Below are 7500 nucleotides of genomic sequence, written 5' to 3'. Positions count from 1 at the left end.
GTGTGTGTTGAGGGACAGGGGGTGCATGGAGCGCAGGGGACCTGGAAAGTATTCATCGCCCCAAAGCAGGCTCAGTTTGGGGGTGGGGGCGTTGGTGGCTGGAGGGTTAGGTTCATGGGGGGCTGGCTTTGTCTAACACCCCCCCCCCCGGTCCTTCATTCCTTTATTTAGAGGTAAGGCATACACAATCTCTCTCTCACACACACACACACACACACACACAAAACACACACACACACACACACACACACACAAAACACACACACACACACACACACACACACACACACACACACACACACACACACAGCCATATATTCACACATAAAAACACACACACACATACACAACACACACACTCACACACAGGCATGCACTCTCACAATCACACACACACACACACACACACACACACACACACACACACACAAACACGCACAAACACGCACACACAAACACACACACATACACACACACACACACACATAATCATCCACAACCGATGTCAATCACACACCCCCCCTGCGTCCAGCAGGGTGCAGCTCCCAGCAGTGAGTCCGGGGCAGCTGTCCCCGCTCTGAAAGATGTCCTCAGCACTCGGCGCTGCCGACGTTTAGCCACGCAAAATCACTCACTAACCAACCATTTGTTGTCTCCTTTCTTCTTTGTCATGTTTGGTTGCGTTCCGTGTGACTGCCAGCGTCGGGGATGACCAACTTCAACTCAGGGGTCATTGAATTGAACTCCTCCGTTCTGCGTTTGTCGGTTTATGTATCTCGGTAAAGCGTTTGGTGTGTAATGTCTACCAAGGGTTGCAGGACTGTGACCCGCAAAGAATGACCACAATCATTTGAAATGGTCATCTCGTGATCATCACAATACGTAGAAGGCAATTGCTATTTTGTTCCAAATTGTAATGGCCGCTGTGTTTGAATGTCAACTCAACCTCCACTAAGCCATGAAGAACGCCACCGAGAAGCTTCCTAGCTAGGAGACGGCAGTTTGCGGAGCGTCTCGCTCTGCATTAGCATTAGCGGCTATTTCCAAAGCTAGCCTACTGAAACACAGTCTGCCTGCTTTTTTTTACTATCAATACATGCGCATGCGTGTCTCGATGGGTGGGTGCGTGGGTGAGTGTGTGTTTGGATGTGAGTGTTTTTGTGGGTGTGTGTGTATAGTGCTGTGTGTGTGTGTGTGTGTGTGTGTGTGTGTGTGCCTGTGTATGGTGCTGTGTGTGTGTGTGTGTGTGTGTGTTTGTGTGTGAGTGTTTGTTTGGGTGTGTGTGTATAGTGCTGTGTGTTTGTGTGTGTGTGTGTGTGTGTGTGTGTGTGTGTGTGTGTGTGTGTGTGTGTATAGTGTGTATAGTGCTGTGTGTGTGTGTGTGTGTGTATAGTGCTGTGTGTGTGTGTGTGTGTGTGTGTATAGTGTGTATAGTGCTGTGTATTGTTCCTGGATCAGGGCTGTTTGGGAGGAAGAGGGGGGGGGGGGCCGAGCCTCCCTGCTGCATCGCCCCTTTCATCCCTCCCTCATCCATATTCCACTCCATCTCTCCCCGCGCTCCCCACCAATCAGCAAACAGCTGGCCGCCACCGGCGTCTCGCGCCGCCAATCAAACGCCTCCCTTTGTGAGCGCAGTCCCCGCCCACCAGCGCCTTCACCCCACCCTGTACAATGGCGGCGCTTCCCCTCTCGGTGTGTGACGCAGTGGCTTAAAAAACCCCGACCTGGCGGAGCCGGGGGAAGACGAGCGAGCGGCAGACCGCCGCCGACGAAGCACGGCGCGTTTAGAACAAAAAAAAAACACACACACACACCGAACAAACACGACTGCATCGTCGCTTTCGTATCGACCGTCCGCCACGGAGGCGGTCGCCGGGCAGGAGTCATCGATGGCAGCAAGCCGATTGATAGCGAGAGACGGGGGAGTTGGGGGGGGGGGGGGAGGGGAGGGGGCTGGGGGAGGGGTTGACAGGTGGGGGGCGAGGGGGTGGGTGGGGGGGGGAGTCGGTTGAAGCCAAGGTGACGGAGGAAACAGCCGTGAAGGTTTGAAGTAGAACATGATTAGTATGGATGAAGAGCAGAGCGGAGGATGGGGGGGGGGGGGTGGAGAGGGGATGGGGGGAGGGAGAGTGAGACGGCGGAGGGGAGGGGAGGCGCCGGGGGAGGCGGGGGCAGGAGAGGGGTTTGGCCGGGGATTGTGGGGGGGGGGGGGGGGCGGGGGGTTGGGTGGGTGGTGGTTGGGGGAGAGTTGGGGGAGACGAGGAGCAGCCTGGCAGCCCAAATTCAAAAGAGTTCCCGTGCCGAAGAACACAGTGTTCTCCGGAAGGTTCTAGAGGCGGCGTTCTCCATGTTCTAAGCTTATGTTCAGTTCCTAGTTTCATGTCTTTAAACTTATTTATTAACAGTGCAAATCCTAACATCACAAAATGATTGAACTGGAACAACATAAAGGCTTATTATAAAGCATATACTGGAATCAAAACCGCCAAAGCCATAATCATCTTTTATCCCACTGTGAATGTTTCCTCCTGACAGTGGGGTCTCCACCACATAAGAGGAAGCTCTATGTAGTCCAAGACTCTGTGTAGTTCTGGACGGCTTTGTCGCTCTACTCGGCCAAAAGAAAATCACAAGGCTTCCTTCCCTGTATCTCTAATGGCTCAATGAAGTGAATGTGTTCCTAAAAGATGCTCTGTTCTGCTCCGGTTGCAACAGAAAACACTAACCTTGGATCAATACCGTCAAAGACCTCATTCAGCCAGGACTCAATGAGCAGTGTGCACGCATTTGGTGGGTGTGCGTGTGCCCTTTGTGTGTGCGTACGCGCGTCTATCTGCATTTATAATGATGGAATACATCAGTTAACGTCGCACAAAAAACACACGCACGCACGCACAAAAACACACACACACACACAATATATTCAAAAATTCTAAAAGTTGCTTGGCAAGGGCAACCCCTCCCCCAATTGGCCACTGCTAACCGAAGAGCAGCCAGAGCTTCCATTTACTAAATGAACATATAATATCTCAAATCTGCAGACAGCAGATAGGAGCGCAGAGGAGAGGAGAGGAGATCAAAGTATTGCATTTTTTACTCACCATCAAGGTAAAACATGGCCTCTGAATTATTTTGCTTATACGTAAATAATGCTTTATTGGCCTGTGTGCTTAAAACCTTGCTATTTCCCTTGAAGCTGAGCCCTAAATTATAGCAAGGGCTTTGCCAAGCTCTGTACCTACCTATAACAACTTAGAAGTGAGAGTAGGTGGGCAAAACAAGCTCTAAATCTCCCTTGCACACTCTTGCACTTTTTCCCTGGCACTGACTACGAGATCCACATTTCTGATGAGCCTCTGGTCTCTCACCCAATCACACGTGAGCACAACTTGCTAAATAATACAATTTAGACTGTGACCCGGCGTCGATCATTCCAGTTCCTCTTGCAGTGGTTTCTCGTTAAGCAAAGACTGCTCAATGCGTTCCTGCCTACATACCACCAGCCCAACGGTTGTAATAATAATAAAATGGCTATTGGAAAATGTTAGAACTGCATAATATTTCAACCGTAATAACTGCTATCCTAAAGAAGGGTTGGTGGGTGGGGAGGGGACTAGACTATGAAGTCAAACCACTGCTGAATCTGATTATTATTACGACGAGATGTCAGGTTTTTATGAGACGGACGGTATGATTTACCGCATGCACTGTCATGGCCGCCGTGCCATACCAACCATGCTAGCCTCCTAGCTTCCTAGCCGCGGTAGCTCGTCCAGGCTACTAGCATGATACTTAACCATCTTTCCAACACGTCAGCAGTGCCAAGTGCATTTTTCTCTCCCTCTGTTTTTCCCTTTCCTCGGATAGATTCGGACTAACTGGACACACTAGTTAAGAGCTTGACGGAAAAGTTAAAGATCACTTATCGTTTGTATTTATCTATATGCCTTTAAAGTTTAAATAATGTTTCCACATTCATTTCCACCATAGTTCACTCTATGCATTCCTATTTCTACTTTAGCTACTGAAACATGTTATACTGCAACATTAAATTGATGACAGTATTTTTTTGTGGTGTACCTGATTTCATCAGGCATGTTCATGGTACTTATAAAATATCGGCCATCATTGGTTCGATTTCAGGACACGTAGAATTAATTAAACCAAACAACCTGGACATTTCAACAATATATCTCTAAAACATCAGCAACATTTCAGTACCACAAATGTTCAGACTGCAAACACTCTAATGCATACTGTAGCCACCATAGTCCATATCACTTTTGACAACCCCACATTACATTCAAATACATTGTATTCAATAGAGTTATACCCAATAGTTCTGATGATATAGTTAGCATGGGTAAACAGCGTTTACCTGTGGGAAAATGTTGAATAGCATGGGATAAAAAATAAATATAGAATTTGTATAAAAAAGCATGGGAATGGATGTTATGGACTTGAATACATTTGATATAAACAACAGATACATGCATCAATCTGAACCATGAAATATGGATTGAAAACGTTCAGTTACGCTCCCTGTCTTGTGTATCAGTGTTAGCTTAGAAGTCGAATAGCTCTGACCTTTATTTGACAAACACAAAGAGCACAACACAAACGTCTTCCCCCACACCGTTAGATCCTGCAACAGTAAGTATAAGTAAAGTAAGTGGTTAAAAAAGATCAAAATGGAAGGATCCGTCTTACCATGAGTTTCAGTTTCTTGGTGAGGGAATACAATGGCTTCAGTTTCAAAAAGGGGTTGCAGGTAGGCCACTACAGAGAGAGGAAGCAGAGGGGGGTGCGTGGCGTGAACTAGCATTCAGAGACACAACCAGTTATTTTTACATTCTTCCGTTACCTTTGAGCAGCACTTCTGAGAAGATTTTCTAATTAATTTGCTTAAAGCATACGTTATGACTGAGCCTCCGTGGTGCGATAATACACAGCAGGGGGGTTGTGCCCGCTTCATGGAAGACCACCATTTTATGGTTACATTTTGCACATTTAAGTCGACTCGACTTGTATTTATAAATTGTGGTGTTTTTTTTTAGTTGAAAGCCAATCAATCAATGTTTGACCACTGGAGTATCATCATTCATCTAGCTTCCTCTTTGTTGAAATCAACACCCTCTTCATCATAAAAGCTCCAGGACGCTTTTAATGTGGAAATATCTTGTCAGCTGGGGCAAGAGGATCATGCATAAGATATAGCCCCGTAGCAAGTGCCATCTATGGGTCGCAGCTCTTCCTCATAATAACACACGCGCATGTTATCAAAACATCTTAAATTCAAAGTATTTTCAATAGAAAAATACTACGATGGCTGGTTATTTCATGGGGGATTCTTGGGGCTGGGGAGGTCTGAGGTCATAGCCTCTTCATTTTTGGATCAAATATTGTGGGCACTGGTGCCGCTTGTGAGACGAGAGCGCTGGGACTGTTGACCTTTTGACCCCCGGGGACGACTCTGCGGCGATGCACTCCATCCGACTAAAAGCCTGTAATAGCCGCTGTGCTCCCGGCCCTTGGTTCACCCTGTTCATTTGGCTAAATGGACGGGCGGCCGTGCTGTGGTGCCGCCGTACGTCTGTGGAGGGCCGTCCGGGGACGCTACGCACAGGGTGGTCCTCCGTAAGTGCTCAAACACCAACTCATCAATCCACTTTTTAAACAACGCCGGTTGGAAACCCCGCCGTGTCCTTCAGAGGTACCGCTCCCTGGGACGGCAGTTGGGTTTGGTTTGGCATTCAAGAGGAAAATAGCTATTCTGCCTTAGCCTGGGCCATATTGAAATCAACGGATTTCCTGAATACAAATATTAAGTGATGTATTGAGGTATGTTTTCTTATTTAAATAGAAACGATATTGTCACCTAAAATCCTTAACATGTATTTGGAGATCATTGTATTATTTCACTCCACTCCTCTGAGGTCGCAGGTGATGCTAAAAATACCTGAGTCTAGACTGTATCATTTGTAACGATGTTCTCTGTGACTTTTGGCCAGGCTTTGGTTAGGACGGCCAAAAGGGAGACACCTGCAATATACGGGGCCTAATATAACCTACACCGTTACACAACACATTTTCTGAAACAGTTTCCTTGCTACACTTCGGTGTCACGTGTTCTCTTGGCTAAATCATCCATCTAGAGGTGCGCTGTGTGTCTACATGTGCGGGATGGGGGGTGCATGGTCGGAATATGGCTTGTTGTAATGCCGGATGACGTGAATGCTTGGCGCATGACAGCATGTAAACAAAAAATAAAGATGGTGATTATCATGGTAACAAATAATCATAGCTCATTAAACCAGGTCATTGCGCACAAACACGTTCAGAGCATTTTTAAACAATTCGGACGTCCTTAGATTGTCCCACAACTCCAGTCCTCATCGTCTAAGAATAGAACAATGCCGAGGAGGCGGCGGAGCAACGTGCAGCAGCAATAACAGTTTTTTTGTGCCGAGCTGCCCTAGATGCTCACCGCGTGTGTTATTTGGACGTGCGTGCGTGTTTATCCGCTTGTATAATGTAGCCCACATAATAAAGGGACGCAGGCGGCAGCGGATGATGGGAGAGATTAACTACACAAGGTCATCGGTGGAAGCCAGGGATGAGAGCGTAAAATCCTGCTCCCTGCCTCTCGCCTCCGGTTCGCCTGTTTACATCTCGGCTGCCTGCGGTCGTTGTTATTTCTGGTCTAGTATGGCCGCCATTCTATTTATGTAAAAGTTGAATATACAATGCGCTGCCCGATTAATCGGAACGCGCATAATAGCGAAGAGAAAGCGGCGGATTCCCTCCAAATCAGCGAGGCGCTCTCCCTTTCATTGTTTCCAACGACTATCCACACAAAAGCAGCCCCTTGTTATGCACTCCAAGCCTCTGTAAGATGGTTTTAGCTGGCCTGAAGCGAGGGGGTTTATGCGCTATCTGCATCTGCATCTAACATCATTAGGGCGCCAAATCAAATCGATATTAGATTAAAGCGTGCCGATACGTCAGGAATCGAATCAACCTGCTCTCCCCTCTCCCTTTCCCCCCGGCGCTACAGCGGTCGTGGACCGTCTCTCTGCAGCCCGCCGGAGGTCCACACGTCCCCCCGGTCCTCTTACCTCCTGTGTTGGTGCGCTTAGTGCTGCTCGCCTCCGTGGGGGTCTCGAGCGGTCTCTTACGGGAATCCGGAGGGTCGGACTCCATGTGCGGTTGTTGATTGTGGTGGTGAGGATTTGAGAAAATCCCGTTTTGTTGTACTGCTCCGCCGGCCATCATTTTGTAAGCTTGCTTTTAAGGATGCGACTGTTGCGTTTAAATCCCCCCTAGTAACGCAACGCAACGTAGCCTTCCGCACGGGGAGTCTTCCTCAGAGGACAGAAAGGGGATTTAGGGAATTCAAAAAAGAAACGCGACCGTGGTCGGTGTCGCGGTGCGTTGCTGTGTCGCCGACGCGAGGAGATGCTAGGCAGAATGCAGGACGCGTGTGTTTAGCCCGTGAGG

The 7500-nt window shown here is 48.2% G+C and overlaps 1 pseudogene across 1 annotated transcript in view; it reads right to left on the bottom strand.

The window, feature by feature from the left end:
- The window catches only part of LOC311371123 (RNA-binding protein Nova-1 pseudogene), a 15989-nt pseudogene extending 8563 nt beyond the window's left edge, over nt 1-7426 (bottom strand). Inside the window, exons 1-2 of the transcript in view lie at nt 7119-7426; nt 4711-4779 (exon numbers count right to left, since the gene is read on the bottom strand). The product of the transcript in view is annotated as an RNA-binding protein Nova-1 pseudogene (transcript). The remainder of the gene's footprint in view (nt 1-4710; nt 4780-7118) is intronic.
- Nucleotides 7427-7500: the final 74 nt, after the last annotated feature.

This window comes from Micromesistius poutassou, assembly GCF_964030765.1.
Source record: "Micromesistius poutassou genome assembly, contig: SCAFFOLD_5276, whole genome shotgun sequence".
Lineage (NCBI taxonomy): Eukaryota > Metazoa > Chordata > Actinopteri > Gadiformes > Gadidae > Micromesistius > Micromesistius poutassou.
This window is presented reverse-complemented; position numbering and strand designations above follow the sequence as displayed.